Genomic DNA, 23,683 nt, shown 5'->3' with positions numbered 1-23,683 from the left:
AGATGCACGAAATACAGATGTAACTCTGTGAGATGAATTAACAGAACACTAAGCAGTTTCTCAGAAAGCTTCTTTCCAGATTTCATCTGAGGATATTTCCTTTTTCACCATAGCCCTCTATGGGCTTCCAAATATCACTTTGCCAATTCCACAAGAACTGTCTTAGCGAAAGGCTTCTTGAGGGGAAAGCTGTAACTCTGTGAGATGATTTCACAGAGCACAAAGAAGTTTCTCAGAAAGCTTCTTTCTCTTTGTTATCGGAGGATATTTCCTTTGGCCCTATAGTCTTCAATGGGATCCGAAATATCTGTTCTCAGATTCCACAGAAATAAGGCTAGCAAAGAGATCCACGAAATACAGATGTAACTCTGTGAGATGAATTAACAGAACACTAAGCAGTTTCTCAGAAAGCTTCTTTCCAGATTTCATCTAAGGATATTACCTTTTTCACCATAGCCCTCTATGGGCTTCCAAATATCACTTTGCCAATTCCACAAGAACTGTCTTAGCGAAAGGCTTCTTGAGGGGAAAGCTGTAACTCTGTGAGATGATTTCACAGAACACAAAGCAGTTTCTCAGAAAGCTTCTTTCTCTTTGTTATCGGAGGATATTTCCTTTGGCCCTATAGTCTTCAATGGGATCCAAAATATCTGTTCTCAGATTCCAAAGAAATAAGGCTAGCAAAGAGATCCACGAAATACAGATGTAACTCTGTGAGATGAATTAACAGAACACTAAGCAGTTTCTCAGAAAGCTTCTTTCCAGATTTCATCTGAGGATATTTCCTTTTTCACCATAGCTCTCTATGGGCTTCCAAATATCACTTTTCCAATTGCACAAGAACTGTCTTAGCGAAAGGCTTCTTGAGGGGAAAGCTGTAACTCTGTGAGATGATTCCACAGAACACAAAGAAGTTTCTCAGAAAGCTTCTTTCTCTTTGTTATCGGAGGATATTTCCTTTGCCCCTATATTCTTCATAGGAATCCGAAATATCTGTTCTCCGATTCCAAAGAAATAAGGCTAGCAAAGAGATCCACGAAATACAGATGTAACTCTGTGAGATGAATTAACAGAACACTAAGCACTTTCTCAGAAAGCTTCTTTCCAGATTTCATCTGAGGATATTTCCTTTTTCACCATAGCCCTCTAAGGGCTTCCAAATATCACTATGCCAATTCCACAAGAACGGTCTTAGCGAAAGGCTTCTTGAGGGGAAAGCTGTAACTCTGTGAGATGATTTCACAGAACACAAAGAAGTTTCTCAGAAAGCTTCTTTCTCTTTGTTATCGGAGGATATTTCCTTTGGCCCTATAGTTTTCAAAGGGATCGGAAATATCTGTTCTCAGATTCCACAGAAATAAGGATAGCAAAGAGATCCACGAAATACAGATGTAACTCTGTGAGATGAATTAACAGAACACTAAGCAGTTTCTCAGAAAGCTTCTTTCGAGATTTCATCTGAGGATATTTCCTTTTTCACCATAGCCCTCTATGGGCTTCCAAATATCACTTTGCCAATTCCACAAGAACTGTCTTAGCGAAAGGCTTCTTGAGGGGAAAGCTGTAACTCTGTGAGATGATTTCACAGAACACAAAGAAGTTTCTCAGAAAGCTTCTTTCTCTTTGTTATCGGAGGATATTTCCTTTGGCCCTATAGTCTTCAATGGGATCCGAAATATCTGTTCTCAGATTCCACAGAAATAAGGCTAGCAAAGAGATGCACGAAATACAGATGTAAGTCTGTGAGATGAATTAACAGAACACTAAGCAGTTTCTCAGAAAGCTTCTTTCCAGATTTCATCTGAGGATATTTCCTTTTTCACCATAGCCCTCTATGGGCTTCCAAATATCACTTTGCCAATTCCACAAGAACTGTCTTAGCGAAAGGCTTCTTGAGGGGAAAGCTGTAACTCTGTGAGATGATTTCACAGAGCACAAAGAAGTTTCTCAGAAAGCTTCTTTCTCTTTGTTATCGGAGGATATTTCCTTTGGCCCTATAGTCTTCAATGGGATCCGAAATATCTGTTCTCAGATTCCACAGAAATAAGGCTAGCAAAGAGATCCACGAAATACAGATGTAACTCTGTGAGATGAATTAACAGAACACTAAGCAGTTTCTCAGAAATCTTCTTTCCAGATTTCATCTGAGGATATTACCTTTTTCACCATAGCCCTCTATGGGCTTCCAAATATCACTTTGCCAATTCCACAAGAACTGTCTTAGCGAAAGGCTTCTTGAGGGGAAAGCTGTAACTCTGTGAGATGATTTCACAGAACACAAAGCAGTTTCTCAGAAAGCTTCTTTCTCTTTGTTATCGGAGGATATTTCCTTTGGCCCTATAGTCTTCAATGGGATCCGAAATACCTGTTCTCAGATTCCACAGAAATAAGGCTAGCAAAGAGATCCACGAAATACAGATGTAACTCAGTGAGATGAATTAACAGAACACTCAGAAGTTTCTCAGAAAGCTTCTTTCCAGATTTCATCTGAGGATATTTCCTTTTTCACTATAGCCCTCTATGGGCTTCCAAATATCACTTTGCCAATTCCACAAGAACTGTCTTAGCGAAAGGCTTCTTGAAGGGAAAGCTGTAACTCTGTGAGATGATTTCACAGAACACAAAGAAGTTTCTCAGAAAGCTTCTTTCTCTTTGTTATCGGAGGATATTTCCTTTGCCCCTATATTCTTCATAGGAATCCGAAATATCTGTTCTCCGATTCCAAAGAAATAAGGCTAGCAAAGAGATCCACGAAATACACATGTAACTCCGTGAGATGAATTAACAGAACACTAAGCAGTTTCTCAGAAAGCTTCTTTCCAGATTTCATGTGAGGATATTTCCTTTTTCACCATAGCCCTCTATGGGCTTCCAAATATCACTTTGCCAATTCCACAAGAACTGTCTTAGCGAAAGGCTTCTTGAGGGGAAAGCTGTAACTCTGTGAGATGATTTCACAGAACACAAAGAAGTTTCTCAGAAAGCTTCTTTCTCTTTGTTATCGGAGGATATTTCCTTTGCCCCTGTAGTCTTCATAGGAATCCGAAATGTCTGTTCTCAGATTCCACAGAAATAAGGCTAGCAAAGAGATCCACGAAATACAGATGTAACTCTGTGAGATGAATTAACAGAACACTAAGCACTTTCTCAGAAAGCTTCTTTCCAGATTTCATCTGAGGATATTTCCTTTTTCACCATAGCCCTCTAAGGGCTTCCAAATACCACTATGCCAATTCCACAAGAACGGTCTTAGCGAAAGGCTTCTTGAGGGGAAAGCTGTAACTCTGTGAGATGATTTCACAGAACACAAAGAAGTTTCTCAGAAAGCTTCTTTCTCTTTGTTATCGGAGGATATTTCCTTTGGCCCTATAGTTTTCAAAGGGATCGGAAATATCTGTTCTCAGATTCCACAGAAATAAGGCTAGCAAAGAGATCCACGAAATACAGATGTAACTCTGTGAGATGAATTAACAGAACACTAAGCAGTTTCTCAGAAAGCTTCTTTCGAGATTTCATCTGAGGATATTTCCTTTTTCACCATAGCCCTCTATGGGCTTCCAAATATCACTTTGCCAATTCCACAAGAACTGTCTTAGCAAAAGGCTTCTTGAGGGGAAAGCTGTAACTCTGTGAGATGATTTCACAGAACACAAAGAAGTTTCTCAGAAAGCTTCTTTCTCTTTGTTATCGGAGGATATTTCCTTTGGCCCTATAGTCTTCAATGGGATGCGAAATATCTGTTCTCAGATTCCACAGAAATAAGGCTAGCAAAGAGATGCACGAAATACAGATGTAAGTCTGTGAGATGAATTAACAGAACACTAAGCAGTTTCTCAGAAAGCTTCTTTCCAGATTTCATCTGAGGATATTTCCTTTTTCACCATAGCCCTCTATGGGCTTCCAAATATCACTTTGCCAATTCCACAAGAACTGTCTTAGCGAAAGGCTTCTTGAGGGGAAAGCTGTAACTCTGTGAGATGATTTCACAGAGCACAAAGAAGTTTCTCAGAAAGCTTCTTTCTCTTTGTTATCGGAGGATATTTCCTTTGGCCCTATAGTCTTCAATGGGATCCGAAATATCTGTTCTCAGATTCCACAGAAATAAGGCTAGCAAAGAGATCCACGAAATACAGATGTAACTCTGTGAGATGAATTAACAGAACACTAAGCAGTTTCTCAGAAAGCTTCTTTCCAGATTTCATCTGAGGATATTTCCTTTTTCACCATAGCCCTCTATGGGCTTCCAAATATCACTTTGCCAATTCCACGAGAACTGTCTTAGCGAAAGGCTTCTTGAGGGGAAAGCTGTAACTCTGTGAGATGATTTCACAGAACACAAAGAAGTTTCTCAGAAAGCTTCTTTCTCTTTGTTATCGGAGGATATTTCCTTTGCCCCTATATTCTTCATAGGAATCCGAAATATCTGTTCTCCGATTCCAAAGAAATAAGGCTAGCAAAGAGATCCACGAAATACACATGTAACTCCGTGAGATGAATTAACAGAACACTAAGCAGTTTCTCAGAAAGCTTCTTTCCAGATTTCATGTGAGGATATTTCCTTTTTCACCATAGCCCTCTAGGGACTTCCAAATATCACTTTGCCAATTTCACAAGAACTGTCTTAGCGAAAGGCTTCTTGAGGGGAAAGCTGTAACTCTGTGAGATGATTTCACAGAACACAAAGAAGTTTCTCAGAAAGCTTCTTTCTCTTTGTTATCGGAGGATATTTCCTTTGCCCCTATAGTCTTACTAGGAATCCGAAATATCTGTTCTCAGATTCCACAGAAATAAGGCTAGCAAAGAGATCCACGAAATACAGATGTAACTGTGTGAGATGAATTAACAGAACACTAAGCAGTTTCACCGAAAGCTTCTTTCCAGATTTCATCTGAGGATATTTCCTTTTTCACCATAGCCATCTATGGGCTAACAAATATCACTTTGCCAATTCCACAAGAACTGTCTTAGCGAAAGGCTTCTTGAGGGGAAAGCTGTAACTCTGTGAGATGATTTCAGAGAATACAAAGAAGTTTCTCAGAAAGCTTCCTTCTCTTTGTTATCGGAGGATATTTGCTTTGGCCCTATAGTCTTCAAAGGGATCCGAAATATCTGTTCTCAGATTCCACAGAAATAAGGCTAGCAAAGAGATCCACGAAATACAGATGTAACTCTGTGAGATGAATTAACAGAACACTAAGCAGTTTCTCAGAAAGATTCTTTCCAGATTTCATCTGAGGATATTTCCTTTTTCACCATAGCCCTCTATGGGCTTCCAAATATCACTTTGCCAATTCCACGAGAACTGTCTTAGCGAAAGGCTTCTTGAGGGGAAAGCTGTAACTCTGTGAGATGATTTCACAGAACACAAAGAAGTTTCTCAGAAAGCTTCTTTCTCTTTGTTATCGGATTATATTTCCTTTGGCCCTATAGTCTTCAATGGGATCCGAAATATCTGTTCTCAGATTCCACAGAAATAAGGCTAGCAAAGAGATCCACGAAATACAGATATAACTCTGTGAGATGAATTAACAGAACACTCAGAAGTTTCTCAGAAAGCTTCTTTCCAGATTTCATCTGAGGATATTTCCTTTTTCACTATAGCCCTCTATGGGCTTCCAAATATCACTTTGCCCATTCCACAAGAACTGTCTTAGCGAAAGGCTTCTTGAGGGGAAAGCTGTAACTCTGTGAGATGATTTCACAGAACACAAAGAAGTTTCTCAGAAAGCTTCTTTCTCTTTGTTATCGGAGGATATTTCCTTTGGCCCTATAGTCTTCAATGGGATCCGAAATACCTGTTCTCAGATTCCACAGAAATAAGGCTAGCAAAGAGATCCACGAAATACAGATGTAACTCAGTGAGATGAATTAACAGAACACTCAGAAGTTTCTCAGAAAGCTTCTTTCCAGATTTCATCTGAGGATATTTCCTTTTTCACTATAGCCCTCTATGGGCTTCCAAATATCACTTTGCCAATTCCACAAGAACTGTCTTAGCGAAAGGCTTCTTGAAGGGAAAGCTGTAACTCTGTGAGATGATTTCACAGAACACAAAGAAGTTTCTCAGAAAGCTTCTTTCTCTTTGTTATCGGAGGATATTTCCTTTGCCCCTATATTCTTCATAGGAATCCGAAATATCTGTTCTCCGATTCCAAAGAAATAAGGCTAGCAAAGAGATCCACGAAATACACATGTAACTCTGTGAGATGAATTAACAGAACACTCAGCAGTTTCTCAGAAAGCTTCTTTCCAGATTTCATCTGAGGATATTTCCTTTTTCACCATAGCCCTCTATGGGCTTCCAAATATCACTTTGCCAATTCCACAAGAACTGTCTTAGCGAAAGGCTTCTTGAGGGGAAAGCTGTAACTCTGTGAGATGATTTCACAGAGCACAAAGAAGTTTCTCAGAAAGCTTCTTTCTCTTTGTTATCGGATGATATTTCCTTTGTCCCTATAGTCTTCAATGGGATCCGAAATATCTGTTCTCAGATTCCACAGAAATAAGGCTAGCAAAGAGATCCACGAAATACAGATGTAACTCTGTGAGATGAATTAACAGAACACTAAGCAGTTTCTCAGAAAGCTTCTTTCCAGATTTCATCTGAGGATATTTCCTTTTTCACCATAGCCCTCTATGGGCTTCCAAATATCACTTTGCCAATTCCACGAGAACTGTCTTAGCGAAAGGCTTCTTGAGGGGAAAGCTGTAACTCTGTGAGATGATTTCACAGAACACAAAGAAGTTTCCCAGAAAGCTTCTTTCTCTTTGTTATCGGAGGATATTTCCTTTGGCCCTATAGTCTTCAATGGGATCCGAAATATCTGTTCTCAGATTCCACAGAAATAAGGCTAGCAAAGAGATCCACGAAATACAGATATAACTCTGTGAGATGAATTAACAGAACACTCAGAAGTTTCTCAGAAAGCTTCTTTCCAGCTTTCATCTGAGGATATTTCCTTTTTCACCATAGCCCTCTATGGGCTTCCAAATATCACTTTGCCAATTCCACGAGAACTGTCTTAGCGAAAGGCTTCTTGAGGGGAAAGCTGTAACTCTGTGAGATGATTTCACAGAACACAAAGAAGTTTCTCAGAAAGCTTCTTTCTCTTTGTTATCAGAGGATATTTCCTTTGGCCCTATAGTCTTCAATGGGATCCGAAATACCTGTTCTCAGATTCCACAGAAATAAGGCTAGCAAAGAGATCCACGAAACAGATGTAACTGTGTGAGGTGAATTAACAGAACACTAAGCAGTTTCACAGAAAGCTTCTTTCCAGATTTCATCTGAGGATATTTCCTTTTTCACCATAGCCATCTATGGGCTTCCATATATCACTTTGCCAATTCCACAAGAACTGTCTTAGCGAAAGGCTTCTTGAGGGGAAAGCTGTAACTCTGTGAGATGATTTCAGAGAATACAAAGAAGTTTCTCAGAAAGCTTCCTTCTCTTTGTTATCGGAGGATATTTGCTTTGGCCCTATAGTCTTCAAAGGGATCCGAAATATCTGTTCTCAGATTCCACAGAAATAAGGCTAGCAAAGAGATCCACGAAATACAGATGTAACTCTGTGAGATGAATTAACAGAACACTAAGCAGTTTCTCAGAAAGCTTCTTTCCAGATTTCATCTGAGGATATTTCCTTTTTCACCATAGCCCTCTATGGGCTTCCAAATATCACTTTGCCAATTCCACGAGAACTGTCTTAGCGAAAGGCTTCTTGAGGGGAAAGCTGTAACTCTGTGAGATGATTTCACAGAACACAAAGAAGTTTCTCAGAAAGCTTCTTTCTCTTTGTTATCGGATTATATTTCCTTTGGCCCTATAGTCTTCAATGGGATCCGAAATATCTGTTCTCAGATTCCACAGAAATAAGGCTAGCAAAGAGATCCACGAAATACAGATATAACTCTGTGAGATGAATTAACAGAACACTCAGAAGTTTCTCAGAAAGCTTCTTTCCAGATTTCATCTGAGGATATTTCCTTTTTCACTATAGCCCTCTATGGGCTTCCAAATATCACTTTGCCCATTCCACAAGAACTGTCTTAGCGAAAGGCTTCTTGAGGGGAAAGCTGTAACTCTGTGAGATGATTTCACAGAACACAAAGAAGTTTCTCAGAAAGCTTCTTTCTCTTTGTTATCGGAGGATATTTCCTTTGGCCCTATAGTCTTCAATGGGATCCGAAATACCTGTTCTCAGATTCCACAGAAATAAGGCTAGCAAAGAGATCCACGAAATACAGATGTAACTCAGTGAGATGAATTAACAGAACACTCAGAAGTTTCTCAGAAAGCTTCTTTCCAGATTTCATCTGAGGATATTTCCTTTTTCACTATAGCCCTCTATGGGCTTCCAAATATCACTTTGCCAATTCCACAAGAACTGTCTTAGCGAAAGGCTTCTTGAAGGGAAAGCTGTAACTCTGTGAGATGATTTCACAGAACACAAAGAAGTTTCTCAGAAAGCTTCTTTCTCTTTGTTATCGGAGGATATTTCCTTTGCCCCTATAATCTTCATAGGAATACGAAATATCTGTTCTCCGATTTCAAAGAAATAAGGCTAGCAAAGAGATCCATGAAATACAGATGTAACTCTGTGAGATGAATTAACAGAACACTCAGCAGTTTCTCAGAAAGCTTCTTTCCAGATTTCAAGTGAGGATATTTCCTTTTTCACCATAGCCCTCTACGGGCTTCCAAATATCACTTTGCCAATTCCACAAGAACTGTCTTAGCGAAAGGCTTCTTCAGGGGAAAGCTGTAACTCTGTGAGATGATTTCACAGAACACTAAGCAGTTTCTCAGAAAGCTTCTTTCTCTTTGTTATCGGAGGATATTTCCTTTGGCCCTATAGTCTTCGAAGGGATCCGAAATATCTGTTCTCAGATTCCACAGAAATAAGTCTAGCAAAGAGATCCACGAAATACAGATGTAACTGTGTGAGATGAATTAACAGAACACTAAGCAGTTTCACAGAAAGGTTCTTTCCAGATTTCATCTGAGGATATTTCCTTTTCCACCATAGCCATCTATGGGCTTCCAAATATCACTTTGCCAATTCCACAAGAACTGTCTTAGCGAAAGGCTTCTTGAGGGGAAAGCTGTAACTCTGTGAGATGATTTCACAGAATACAAAGAAGTTTCTCAGAAAGCTTCCTTCTCTTTGTTATCGGAGGATATTTTCTGTGGCCCTATAGTCTTCAACGGGATCCGAAATATCTGTTCTCCGATTCCACAGAAATAAGGCTAGCAAAGAGATCCACGAAATACAGATGTAACTCTGTGAGATGAATTAACAGAACACTAAGCAGTTTCTCAGAAAGCTTCTTTCCAGATTTCATCTGAGGATATTTCCTTTTTCACCATAGCCCTCTATGGGCTTCCAAATATCACTTTGCCAATTCCACGAGAACTGTCTTAGCGAAAGGCTTCTTGAGGGGAAAGCTGTAACTCTGTGAGATGATTTCACAGAACACAAAGAAGTTTCTCAGAAAGCTTCTTTCTCTTTGTTATCGGAGGATATTTCCTTTGGCCCTATAGTCTTCAATGGGATCCGAAATACCTGTTCTCAGATTCCACAGAAATAAGGCTAGCAAAGAGATCCACGAAATACAGATGTAACTCAGTGAGATGAATTAACAGAACACTCAGAAGTTTCTCAGAAAGCTTCTTTCCAGATTTCATCTGAGGATATTTCCTTTTTCACTATAGCCCTCTATGGGCTTCCAAATATCACTTTGCCAATTCCACAAGAACTGTCTTAGCGAAAGGCTTCTTGAAGGGAAAGCTGTAACTCTGTGAGATGATTTCACAGAACACAAAGAAGTTTCTCAGAAAGCTTCTTTCTCTTTGTTATCGGAGGATATTTCCTTTGCCCCTATATTCTTCATAGGAATCCGAAATATCTGTTCTCCGATTCCAAAGAAATAAGGCTAGCAAAGAGATCCACGAAATACAGATGTAACTCTGTGAGATGAATTAACAGAACACTCAGCAGTTTCTCAGAAAGCTTCTTTCCAGATTTCATCTGAGGATATTTCCTTTTTCACCATAGCCCTCTATGGGCTTCCAAATATCACTTTGCCAATTCCACAAGAACTGTCTTAGCGAAAGGCTTCTTGAGGGGAAAGCTGTAACTCTGTGAGATGATTTCTCAGAGCACAAAGAAGTTTCTCAGAAAGCTTCTTTCTCTTTGTTATCGGATGATATTTCCTTTGTCCCTATAGTCTTCAATGGGATCCGAAATATCTGTTCTCAGATTCCACAGAAATAAGGCTAGCAAAGAGATCCACGAAATACAGATGTAACTCTGTGAGATGAATTAACAGAACACTAAGCAGTTTCTCAGAAAGCTTCTTTCCAGATTTCACCTGAGGATATTTCCTTTTTCACCATAGCCCTCTAGGGGCTTCCAAATATCACTTTGCCAATTCCACGAGAACTGTCTTAGCGAAAGGCTTCTTGAGGGGAAAGCTGTAACTCTGTGAGATGATTTCACAGAACACAAAGAAGTTTCTCAGAAAGCTTCTTTCTCTTTGTTATCGGAGGATATTTCCTTTGGCCCTATAGTCTTCAATGGGATCCGAAATATCTGTTCTCAGATTCCACAGAAATAAGGCTAGCAAAGAGATCCACGAAATACAGATATAACTCTGTGAGATGAATTAACAGAACACTCAGAAGTTTCTCAGAAAGCTTCTTTCCAGATTTCATCTGAGGATATTTCCTTTTTCACTATAGCCCTCTAAGGGCTTCCAAATATCACTTTGCCCATTCCACAAGAACTGTCTTAGCGAAAGGCTTCTTGACGGGAAAGCTGTAACTCTGTGAGATGATTTCACAGAACACAAAGAAGTTTCTCAGAAAGCTTCTTTCTCTTTGTTATCGGAGGATATTTCCTTTGGCCCTCTAGTCTTCAATGGGATCCGAAATACCTTTTCTCAGATTCCACAGAAATAAGGCTAGCAAAGAGATCCACGAAATACAGATGTAACTCAGTGAGATGAATTAACAGAACACTCAGAAGTTTCTCAGAAAGCTTCTTTCCAGATTTCATCTGAGGATATTTACTTTTTCACTATAGCCCTCTATGGGCTTCCAAATATCACTTTGCCAATTCCACAAGAACTGTCTTAGCGAAAGGCTTCTTGAGGGGAAAGCTGTAACTCTGTGAGATGATTTCACAGAACACAAAGAAGTTTCTCAGAAAGCTTCTTTCTCTTTGTTATCGGAGGATATTTCCTTTGCCCCTATAGTCTTCATAGGAATCCGAAATATCTGTTCTCAGATTCCACAGAAATAAGGCTAGCAAAGAGATCCACGAAATACAGATGTAACTCTGTGAGATGAATTAACAGAACACTAAGCACTTTCTCAGAAAGCTTCTTTCCAGATTTCATCTGAGGATATTTCCTTTTTCACCATAGCCCTCTAAGGGCTTCCAAATATCACTATGCCAATTCCACAAGAGCGGTCTTAGCGAAAGGCTTCTTGAGGGGAAAGCTGTAACTCTGTGAGATGATTTCACAGAACACAAAGAAGTTTCTCAGAAAGCTTCTTTCTCTTTGTTATCGGAGGATATTTCCTTTGCCCCTATATTCTTCATAGGAATCCGAAATATCTGTTCTCCGATTCCAAAGAAATAAGGCTAGCAAAGAGATCCATGAAATACAGATATAACTCTGTGAGATGAATTAACAGAACACTCAGCAGTTTCTCAGAAAGCTTCTTTCCAGATTTCAAGTGAGGATATTTCCTTTTTCAGCATAGCCCTCTATGGGCTTCCAAATATCACTTTGCCAATTCCACAAGAACTGTCTTAGCGAAAGGCTTCTTGAGGGGAAAGCTGTAACTCTGTGAGATGATTTCACAGAACACTAAGCAGTTTCTCAGAAAGCTTCTTTCTCTTTGTTATGGGAGGATATTTCCTTTGGCCCTATAGTCTTCGAAGGGATCCGAAATATCTGTTCTCAGATTCCACAGAAATAAGTCTAGCAAAGAGATCCACGAAATACAGATGTAACTGTGTGAGATGAATTAACAGAACACTAAGCAGTTTCACAGAAAGCTTCTTTCCAGATTTCATCTGAGGATATTTCCTTTTCCACCATAGCCATCTATGGGCTTCCAAATATCACTTTGCCAATTCCACAAGAACTGTCTTAGCGAAAGGCTTCTTGAGGGGAAAGCTGTAACTCTGTGAGATGATTTCACAGAATACAAAGAAGTTTCTCAGAAAGCTTCCTTCTCTTTGTTATCGGAGGATATTTTCTTTGGCCCTATAGTCTTCAAAGGGATCCGAAATATCTGTTCTCAGATTCCACAGAAATAAGGCTAGCAAAGAGATCCACGAAATACAGATGTAACTCTGTGAGATGAATTAACAGAACACTAAGCAGTTTCTCAGAAAGCTTCTTTCCAGATTTCATCTGAGGATATTTCCTTTTTCACCATAGCCCTCTATGGGCTTCCAAATATCACTTTGCCAATTCCACGAGAACTGTCTTAGCGAAAGGCTTCTTGAGGGGAAAGCTGTAACTCTGTGAGATGATTTCACAGAACACGAAGTTTCTCAGAAAGCTTCTTTCTCTTTGTTATCGGAGGATATTTCCTTTGGCCCTGTAGTCTTCAATGGGATCCGAAATACCTGTTCTCAGATTCCACAGAAATAAGGCTAGCAAAGAGATCCACGAAATACAGATGTAACTCAGTGAGATGAATTAACAGAACACTCAGAAGTTTCTCAGAAAGCTTCTTTCCAGATTTCATCTGAGGATATTTCCTTTTTCACTATAGCCCTCTATGGGCTTCCAAATATCACTTTGCCAATTCCACAAGAACTGTCTTAGCGAAAGGCTTCTTGAAGGGAAAGCTGTAACTCTGTGAGATGATTTCACAGAACACAAAGAAGTTTCTCAGAAAGCTTCTTTCTCTTTGTTATCGGAGGATATTTCCTTTGCCCCTATATTCTTCATAGGAATCCGAAATATCTGTTCTCCGATTCCAAAGAAATAAGGCTAGCAAAGAGATCCACGAAATACAGATGTAACTCTGTGAGATGAATTAACAGAACACTCAGCAGTTTCTCAGAAAGCTTCTTTCCAGATTTCATCTGAGGATATTTCCTTTTTCACCATAGCCCTCTATGGGCTTCCAAATATCACTTTGCCAATTCCACAAGAACTGTCTTAGCGAAAGGCTTCTTGAGGGGAAAGCTGTAACTCTGTGAGATGATTTCTCAGAGCACAAAGAAGTTTCTCAGAAAGCTTCTTTCTCTTTGTTATCGGATGATATTTCCTTTGTCCCTATAGTCTTCAATGGGATCCGAAATATCTGTTCTCAGATTCCACAGAAATAAGGCTAGCAAAGAGATCCACGAAATACAGATGTAACTCTGTGAGATGAATTAACAGAACACTAAGCAGTTTCTCAGAAAGCTTCTTTCCAGATTTCATCTGAGGATATTTCCTTTTTCACCATAGCCCTCTAGGGGCTTCCAAATATCACTTTGCCAATTCCACGAGAACTGTCTTAGCGAAAGGCTTCTTGAGGGGAAAGCTGTAACTCTGTGAGATGATTTCACAGAACACAAAGAAGTTTCTCAGAAAGCTTCTTTCTCTTTGTTATCGGAGGATATTTCCTTTGGCCCTATAGTCTTCAATGGGATCCGAAATATCTGTTCTCAGATTCCACAGAAATAAGGCTAGCAAAGAGATCCACGAAATACAGATATAACTCTGTGAGATGAATTAACAGAACACTCAGAAGTTTCTCAGAAAGCTTCTTTCCAGATTTCATCTGAGGATATTTCCTTTTTCACTATAGCCCTCTAAGGGCTTCCAAATATCACTTTGCCCATTCCACAAGAACTGTCTTAGCGAAAGGCTTCTTGAGGGGAAAGCTGTAACTCTGTGAGATGATTTCACAGAACACAAAGAAGTTTCTCAGAAAGCTTCTTTCTCTTTGTTATCGGAGGATATTTCCTTTGGCCCTATAGTCTTCAATGGGATCCGAAATACCTGTTCTCAGATTCCACAGAAATAAGGCTAGCAAAGAGATCCACGAAATACAGATGTAACTCAGTGAGATGAATTAACAGAACACTCAGTAGTTTCTCAGAAAGCTTCTTTCCAGATTTCATCTGAGGATATTTCCTTTTTCACTATAGCCCTCTATGGGCTTCCAAATATCACTTTGCCAATTCCACAAGAACTGTCTTAGCGAAAGGCTTCTTGAGGGGAAAGCTGTAACTCTGTGAGATGATTTCACAGAACACAAAGAAGTTTCTCAGAAAGCTTCTTTCTCTTTGTTATCGGAGGATATTTCGTTTGCCCCTATAGTCTTCATAGGAATCCGAAATATCTGTTCTCAGATTCCACAGAAATAAGGCTAGCAAAGAGATCCACGAAATACAGATGTAACTCTGTGAGATGAATTAACAGAACACTAAGCCCTTTCTCAGAAAGCTTCTTTCCAGATTTCATCTGAGGATATTTCCTTTTTCACCATAGCCCTCTAAGGGCTTCCAAATATCACTATGCCAATTCCACAAGAACGGTCTTAGCGAAAGGCTTCTTGAGGGGAAAGCTGTAACTCTGTGAGATGATTTCACAGAACACAAAGAAGTTTCTCAGAAAGCTTCTTTCTCTTTGTTATCGGAGGATATTTCCTTTGGCCCTATAGTCTTCAAAGGGATCGGAAATATCTGTTCTCAGATTCCACAGAAATAAGGCTAGCAAAGAGATCCACGAAATACAGATGTAACTCTGTGAGATGAATTAACAGAACACTAAGCAGTTTCTCAGAAAGCTTCTTTCGAGATTTCATCTGAGGATATTTCCTTTTTCACCATACCCCTCTATGGGCTTCCAAATATCACTTTGCCAATTCCACAAGAACTGTCTTAGTGAAAGGCTTCTTGAGGGGAAAGCTGTAACTCTGTGAGATGATTTCACAGAACACAAAGAAGTTTCTCAGAAAGCTTCTTTCTCTTTGTTATCGGAGGATATTTCCTTTGGCCCTATAGTCTTCAATGGGATCCGAAATATCTGTTCTCAGATTCCACAGAAATAAGGCTAGCAAAGAGATGCACGAAATACAGATGTAACTCTGTGAGATGAATTAACAGAACACTAAGCAGTTTCTCAGAAAGCTTCTTTCCAGATTTCATCTGAGGATATTTCCTTTTTCACCATAGCCCTCTATGGGCTTCCAAATATCACTTTGCCAATTCCACAAGAACTGTCTTAGCGAAAGGCTTCTTGAGGGGAAAGCTGTAACTCTGTGAGATGATTTCACAGAGCACAAAGAAGTTTCTCAGAAAGCTTCTTTCTCTTTGTTATCGGAGGATATTTCCTTTGGCCCTATAGTCTTCAATGGGATCCGAAATATCTGTTCTCAGATTCCACAGAAATAAGGCTAGCAAAGAGATCCACGAAATACAGATGTAACTCTGTGAGATGAATTAACAGAACACTAAGCAGTTTCTCAGAAAGCTTCTTTCCAGATTTCATCTAAGGATATTACCTTTTTCACCATAGCCCTCTATGGGCTTCCAAATATCACTTTGCCAATTCCACAAGAACTGTCTTAGCGAAAGGCTTCTTGAGGGGAAAGCTGTAACTCTGTGAGATGATTTCACAGAACACAAAGCAGTTTCTCAGAAAGCTTCTTTCTCTTTGTTATCGGAGGATATTTCCTTTGGCCCTATAGTCTTCAATGGGATCCAAAATATCTGTTCTCAGATTCCAAAGAAATAAGGCTAGCAAAGAGATCCACGAAATACAGATGTAACTCTGTGAGATGAATTAACAGAACACTAAGCAGTTTCTCAGAAAGCTTCTTTCCAGATTTCATCTGAGGATATTTCCTTTTTCACCATAGCTCTCTATGGGCTTCCAAATATCACTTTTCCAATTGCACAAGAACTGTCTTAGCGAAAGGCTTCTTGAGGGGAAAGCTGTAACTCTGTGAGATGATTCCACAGAACACAAAGAAGTTTCTCAGAAAGCTTCTTTCTCTTTGTTATCGGAGGATATTTCCTTTGCCCCTATATTCTTCATAGGAATCCGAAATATCTGTTCTCCGATTCCAAAGAAATAAGGCTAGCAAAGAGATCCACGAAATACAGATGTAACTCTGTGAGATGAATTAACAGAACACTCAGCAGTTTCTCAGAAAGCTTCTTTCCAGATTTCATCTGAGGATATTTCCTTTTTCACCATAGCCCTCTATGGGCTTCCAAATATCACTTTGCCAATTCCACGAGAACTGTCTTAGCGAAAGGCTTCTTGAGGGGAAAGCTGTAACTCTGTGAGATGATTTCACAGAACACAAAGAAGTTTCTCAGAAAGCTTCTTTCTCTTTGTTATCGGAGGATATTTCCTTTGGCCCTATAGTCTTCAATGGGATCCGAAATACATGTTCTCAGATTCCACAGAAATAAGGCTAGCAAAGAGATCCACGAAATACAGATGTAACTCAGTGAGATGAATTAACAGAACACTCAGAAGTTTCTCAGAAAGCTTCTTTCCAGATTTCATCTGAGGATATTTCCTTTTTCACTATAGCCCTCTATGGGCTTCCAAATATCACTTTGCCAATTCCACAAGAACTGTCTTAGCGAAAGGCTTCTTGAGGGGAAAGCTGTAACTCTGTGAGATGATTTCACAGAACACAAAGAAGTTTCTCAGAAAGCTTCTTTCTCTTTGTTATCGGAGGATATTTCCTTTGCCCCTATATTCTTCATAGGAATCCGAAATATCTGTTCTCCGATTCCAAAGAAATAAGGCTAGCAAAGAGATCCAGGAAATACACATGTAACTCCGTGAGATGAATTAACAGAACACTAAGCAGTTTCTCAGAAAGCTTCTTTCCAGATTTCATGTGAGGATATTTCCTTTTTCACCATAGCCCTCTATGGGCTTCCAAATACCACTTTGCCAATTCCACAAGAACTGTCTTGGCGAAAGGCTTCTTGAGGGGAAAGCTGTAACTCTGTGAGATGATTTCACAGAACACAAAGAAGTTTCTCAGAAAGCTTCTTTCTCTTTGTTATCGGAGGATATTTCCTTTGCCCCTATAGTCTTCATAGGAATCCGAAATATCTGTTCTCAGATTCCACAGAAATAAGGCTAGCAAAGAGATCCACGAAATACAGATGTAACTCTGTGAGATGAATTAACAGAACACTAAGCAGTTTCTCAGAAAGCTTCTTTCCAGATTTCATCTGAGGATATTTCCTTTTTCACTATAGCCCTCTAAGGGCTTCCAAATATCACTTTGCCCATTCCACAAGAACTGTCTTAGCGAAAGGCTTCTTGAGGGGAAAGCTGTAACTCTGTGAGATGATTTCACAGAACACAAAGAAGTTTCTCAGAAAGCTTCTTTCTCTTTGTTATCGGAGGATATTTCCTTTGGCCCTATAGTCTTCAATGGGATCCGAAATACCTGTTCTCAGATTCCACAGAAATAAGGCTAGCAAAGAGATCCACGAAATACAGATGTAACTCAGTGAGATGAATTAACAGAACACTCAGAAGTTTCTCAGAAAGCTTCTTTCCAGATTTCATCTGAGGATATTTCCTTTTTCACCATAGCCCTCTATGGGCTTCCAAATATCACTTTGCCAATTCCACAAGAACTGTCTTAGCGAAAGGCTTCTTGAAGGGAAAGCTGTAACTCTGTGAGATGATTTCACAGAACACAAAGAAGTTTCTCAGAAAGCTTCTTTCTCTTTGTTATCGGATGATATTTCCTTTGTCCCTATAGTCTTCAATGGGATCCGAAATATCTGTTCTCAGATTCCACAGAAATAAGGCTAGCAAAGAGATCCACGAAATACAGATGTAACTCTGTGAGATGAATTAACAGAACACTAAGCAGTTTCTCAGAAAGCTTCTTTCCAGATTTCATCTGAGGATACTACCTTTTTCACCATAGCCCTCTATGGGCTTCCAAATATCACTTTGCCAATTCCACAAGAACTGTCTTAGCGAAAGGCTTCTTGAGGGGAAAGCTGTAACTCTGTGAGATGATTTCACAGAACACAAAGAAGTTTCTCAGAAAGCTTCTTTCTCTTTGTTATCGGAGGATATTTTCTTTGGCCCTATAGTCTTCAAAGGGATCCGAAATATCTGTTCTCAGATTCCACAGAAATAAGGCTATCAAAGAGATCCACGAAATACAGATGTAACTCTGTGAGATGAATTAACAGAACACTAAGCAGTTTCTCAGAAAGCTTCTTTCCAGATTTCATCTGAGGATATTTCCTTTTTCACCATTGCCCTCTATGGGCTTCCAAATATCACTTTGCCAATTCCACGAGAACTGTCTTAGCGAAAGGCTTCTTGAGGGGAAAGCTGTAACTCTGTGAGATGATTTCACAGAACACAAAGAAGTTTCTCAGAAAGCTTCTTTCTCTTTGTTATCGGAGGATATTTCCTTTGGCCCTATAGTCTTCAATGGGATCCGAAATACCTGTTCTCAGATTCCACAGAAATAAGGCTAGCAAAGAGATCCACGAAATACAGATGTAACTCAGTGAGATGAATTAACAGAACACTCAGAAGTTTCTCAGAAAGCTTCTTTCCAGATTTCATCTGAGGATATTTCCTTTTTCACTATAGCCCTCTATGGGCTTCCAAATATCACTTTGCCAATTCCACAAGAACTGTCTTAGCGAAAGGCTTCTTGAGGGGAAAGCTGTAACTCTGTGAGATGATTTCACAGAACACAAAGAAGTTTCTCAGAAAGCTTCTTTCTCTTTGTTATCGGAGGATATTTCCTTTGCCCCTATATTCTTCAAAGGAATCCGAAATATCGGTTCTCCGATTCCAAAGAAATAAGGCTAGCAAAGAGATCCACGAAATACACATGTAACTCCGTGAGATGAATTAACAGAACACTAAGCAGTTTCTCAGAAAGCTTCTTTCCAGATTTCATGTGAGGATATTTCCTTTTTCACCATAGCCCTCTATGGGCTTCCAAATATCACTTTGCCAATTCCACAAGAACTGTCTTAGCGAAAGGCTTCTTGAGGGGAAAGCTGTAACTCTGTGAGATGATTTCACAGAACACAAAGAAGTTTCTCAGAAAGCTTCTTTCTCTTTGTTATCGGAGGATATTTCCTTTGCCCCTATATTCTTCATAGGAATCCGAAATATCTGTTCTCAGATTCCACAGAAATAAGGCTAGCAAAGAGATCCACGAAATACAGATGTAACTCTGTGAGATGAATTAACAGAACACTAAGCACTTTCTCAGAAAGCTTCTTTCCAGATTTCATCTGAGGATATTTCCTTTTTCACCATAGCCCTCTAAGGGCTTCCAAATATCACTATGCCAATTCCACAAGAACGGTCTTAGCGAAAGGCTTCTTGAGGGGAAAGCTGTAACTCTGTGAGATGATTTCACAGAACACAAAGAAGTTTCTCAGAAAGCTTCTTTCTCTTTGTTATCGGAGGATATTTCCTTTGGCCCTATAGTCTTCAAAGGGATCCGAAATATCTGTTCTCAGATTCCACAGAAATAAGGCTAGCAAAGAGATCCACGAAATACAGATGTAACTCTGTGAGATGAATTAACAGAACACTAAGCAGTTTCTCAGAAAGCTTCTTTCGAGATTTCATCTGATGATATTTCCCTTTTCACCATAGCCCTCTATGGGCTTCCAAATATCACTTTGCCAATTCCACAAGAACTGTCTTAGTGAAAGGCTTCTTGAGGGGAAAGCTGTAACTCTGTGAGATGATTTCACAGAACACAAAGAAGTTTCTCAGAAAGCTTCTTTCTCTTTGTTATCGGAGGATATTTCCTTTGGCCCTATAGTCTTCAATGGGATCCGAAATATCTGTTCTCAGATTCCACAGAAACAAGGCTAGCAAAGAGATGCACGAAATACAGATGTAACTCTGTGAGATGAATTAACAGAACACTAAGCAGTTTCTCAGAAAGCTTCTTTCCAGATTTCATCTGAGGATATTTCCTTTTTCACCATAGCCCTCTATGGGCTTCCAAATATCACTTTGCCAATTCCACAAGAACTGTCTTAGCGAAAGGCTTCTTGAGGGGAAAGCTGTAACTCTGTGAGATGATTTCACAGAGCACAAAGAAGTTTCTCAGAAAGCTTCTTTCTCTTTGTTATCGGAGGATATTTCCTTTGGCCCTATAGTCTTCAATGGGATCCGAAATATCTGTTCTCAGATTCCACAGAAATAAGGCTAGCAAAGAGATCCACGAAATACAGATGTAACTCTGTGAGATGAATTAACAGAACACTAAGCAGTTTCTCAGAAAGCTTCTTTCCAGATTTCATCTGAGGATATTACCTTTTTCACCATAGCCCTCTATGGGCTTCCAAATATCACTTTGCCAATTCCACAAGAACTGTCTTAGCGAAAGGCTTCTTGAGGGGAAAGCTGTAACTCTGTGAGATGATTTCACAGAACACAAAGCAGTTTCTCAGAAAGCTTCTTTCTCTTTGTTATCGGAGGATATTTCCTTTGGCCCTATAATCTTCAATGGGATCCAAAATATCTGTTCTCAGATTCCAAAGAAATAAGGCTAGCAAAGAGATCCACGAAATACAGATGTAACTCTGTGAGATGAATTAACAGAACACTAAGCAGTTTCTCAGAAAGCTTCTTTCCAGATTTCATCTGAGGATATTTCCTTTTTCACCATAGCCCTCTATGGGCTTCCAAATATCACTTTGCCAATTCCACGAGAACTGTCTTAGCGAAAGGCTTCTTGAGGGGAAAGCTGTAACTCTGTGAGATGATTTCACAGAACACAAAGAAGTTTCTCAGAAAGCTTCCTTCTCTTTGTTATCGGAGGATATTTCCTTTGGCCCTATAGTCTTCAATGGGATCCGAAATATCTGTTCTCAGATTCCACAGAAATAAGGCTAGCAAAGAGATCCACGAAATACAGATATAACTCTGTGAGATGAATTAACAGAACACTCAGAAGTTTCTCAGAAAGCTTCTTTCCAGATTTCATCTGAGGATATTTCCTTTTTCACTATAGCCCTCTAAGGGCTTCCAAATATCACTTTGCCCATTCCACAAGAACTGTCTTAGCGAAAGGCTTCTTGAGGGGAAAGCTGTAACTCTGTGAGATGATTTCACAGAACACAAAGAAGTTTCTCAGAAAGCTTCTTTCTCTTTGTTATCGGAGGATATTTCCTTTGGCCCTATAGTCTTCAATGGGATCCGAAATACCTGTTCTCAGATTCCACAGAAATAAGGCTAGCAAAGAGATCCACGAAATACAGATGTAACTCAGTGAGATGAATTAACAGAACACTCAGAAGTTTCTCAGAAAGCTTCTTTCCAGATTTCATCTGAGGATATTTCCTTTTTCACCATAGCCCTCTATGGGCTTCCAAATATCACTTTGCCAATTCCACAAGAACTGTCTTAGCGAAAGGCTTCTTGAAGGGAAAGCTGTAACTCTGTGAGATGATTTCACAGAACACAAAGAAGTTTCTCAGAAAGCTTCTTTCTCTTTGTTATCGGAGGATATTTCCTTTGCCCCTATATTCTTCATAGGAATCCGAAATATCTGTTCTCCGATTCCAAAGAAATAAGGCTAGCAAAGAGATCCACGAAATACAGATGTAACTCTGTGAGATAAATTAACAGAACACTCAGCAGTTTCTCAGAAAGCTTCTTTCCAGATTTCATCTGAGGATATTTCCTTTTTCACCATAGCCCTCTATGGGCTTCCAAATATCACTTTGCCAATTCCACAAGAACTGTCTTAGCGAAAGGCTTCTTGAGGTGAAAGCTGTAACTCTGTGAGATGATTTCACAGAGCACAAAGAAGTTTCTCAGAAAGCTTCTTTCTCTTTGTTATCGGATGATATTTCCTTTGTCCCTATAGTCTTCAATGGGATCCGAAATATCTGTTCTCAGATTCCACAGAAATAAGGCTAGCAAAGAGATCCACGAAATACAGATGTAACTCTGTGAGATGAATTAACAGAACACTAAGCAGTTTCTCAGAAAGCTTCTTTCCAGATTTCATCTGAGGATACTACCTTTTTCACCATAGCCCTCTATGGGCTTCCAAATATCACTTTGCCAATTCCACAAGAACTGTCTTAGCGAAAGGCTTCTTGAGGGGAAAGCTGTAACTCTGTGAGATGATTTCACAGAACACAAAGAAGTTTCTCAGAAAGCTTCTTTCTCTTTGTTATCGGAGGATATTTTCTTTGGCCCTATAGTCTTCAAAGGGATCCGAAATATCTGTTCTCAGATTCCACAGAAATAAGGCTATCAAAGAGATCCACGAAATACAGATGTAACTCTGTGAGATGAATTAACAGAACACTAAGCAGTTTCTCAGAAAGCTTCTTTCCAGATTTCATCTGAGGATATTTCCTTTTTCACCATTGCCCTCTATGGGCTTCCAAATATCACTTTGCCAATTCCACGAGAACTGTCTTAGCGAAAGGCTTCTTGAGGGGAAAGCTGTAACTCTGTGAGATGATTTCACAGAACACAAAGAAGTTTCTCAGAAAGCTTCTTTCTCTTTGTTATCGGAGGATATTTCCTTTGGCCCTATAGTCTTCAATGGGATCCGAAATACATGTTCTCAGATTCCACAGAAATAAGGCTAGCAAAGAGATCCACGAAATACAGATGTAACTCAGTGAGATGAATTAACAGAACACTCAGAAGTTTCTCAGAAAGCTTCTTTCCAGATTTCATCTGAGGATATTTCCTTTTTCACTATAGCCCTCTATGGGCTTCCAAATATCACTTTGCCAATTCCACAAGAACTGTCTTAGCGAAAGGCTTCTTGAGGGGAAAGCTGTAACTCTGTGAGATGATTTCACAGAACACAAAGAAGTTTCTCAGAAAGCTTCTTTCTCTTTGTTATCGGAGGATATTTCCTTTGCCCCTATATTCTTCATAGGAATCCGAAATATCTGTTCTCCGATTCCAAAGAAATAAGGCTAGCAAAGAGATCCACGAAATACACATGTAACTCCGTGAGATGAATTAACAGAACACTAAGCAGTTTCTCAGAAAGCTTCTTTCCAGATTTCATGTGAGGATATTTCCTTTTTCACCATAGCCCTCTATGGGCTTCCAAATATCACTTTGCCAATTCCACAAGAACTGTCTTAGCGAAAGGCTTCTTGAGGGGAAAGCTGTAACTCTGTGAGATGATTTCACAGAACACAAAGAAGTTTCTCAGAAAGCTTCTTTCTCTTTGTTATCGGAGGATATTTCCTTTGCCCCTATATTCTTCATAGGAATCCGAAATATCTGTTCTCAGATTCCACAGAAATAAGGCTAGCAAAGAGATCCACGAAATACAGATGTAACTCTGAGATGAATTAACAGAACACTAAGCACTTTCTCAGAAAGCTTCTTTCCAGATTTCATCTGAGGATATTTCCTTTTTCACCATAGCCCTCTAAGGGCTTCCAAATATCACTATGCCAATTCCACAAGAACGGTCTTAGCGAAAGGCTTCTTGAGGGGAAAGCTGTAACTCTGTGAGATGATTTCACAGAACACAAAGAAGTTTCTCAGAAAGCTTCTTTCTCTTTGTTATCGGAGGATATTTCCTTTGGCCCTATAGTCTTCAAAGGGATCCGAAATATCTGTTCTCAGATTCCACAGAAATAAGGCTAGCAAAGAGATCCACGAAATACAGATGTAA

The sequence above is a fragment of the Macaca mulatta genome, chromosome 15, assembly GCF_049350105.2.
Source record: "Macaca mulatta isolate MMU2019108-1 chromosome 15, T2T-MMU8v2.0, whole genome shotgun sequence".
Lineage (NCBI taxonomy): Eukaryota > Metazoa > Chordata > Mammalia > Primates > Cercopithecidae > Macaca > Macaca mulatta.
Note: the sequence above shows the minus strand (reverse complement) of the source record.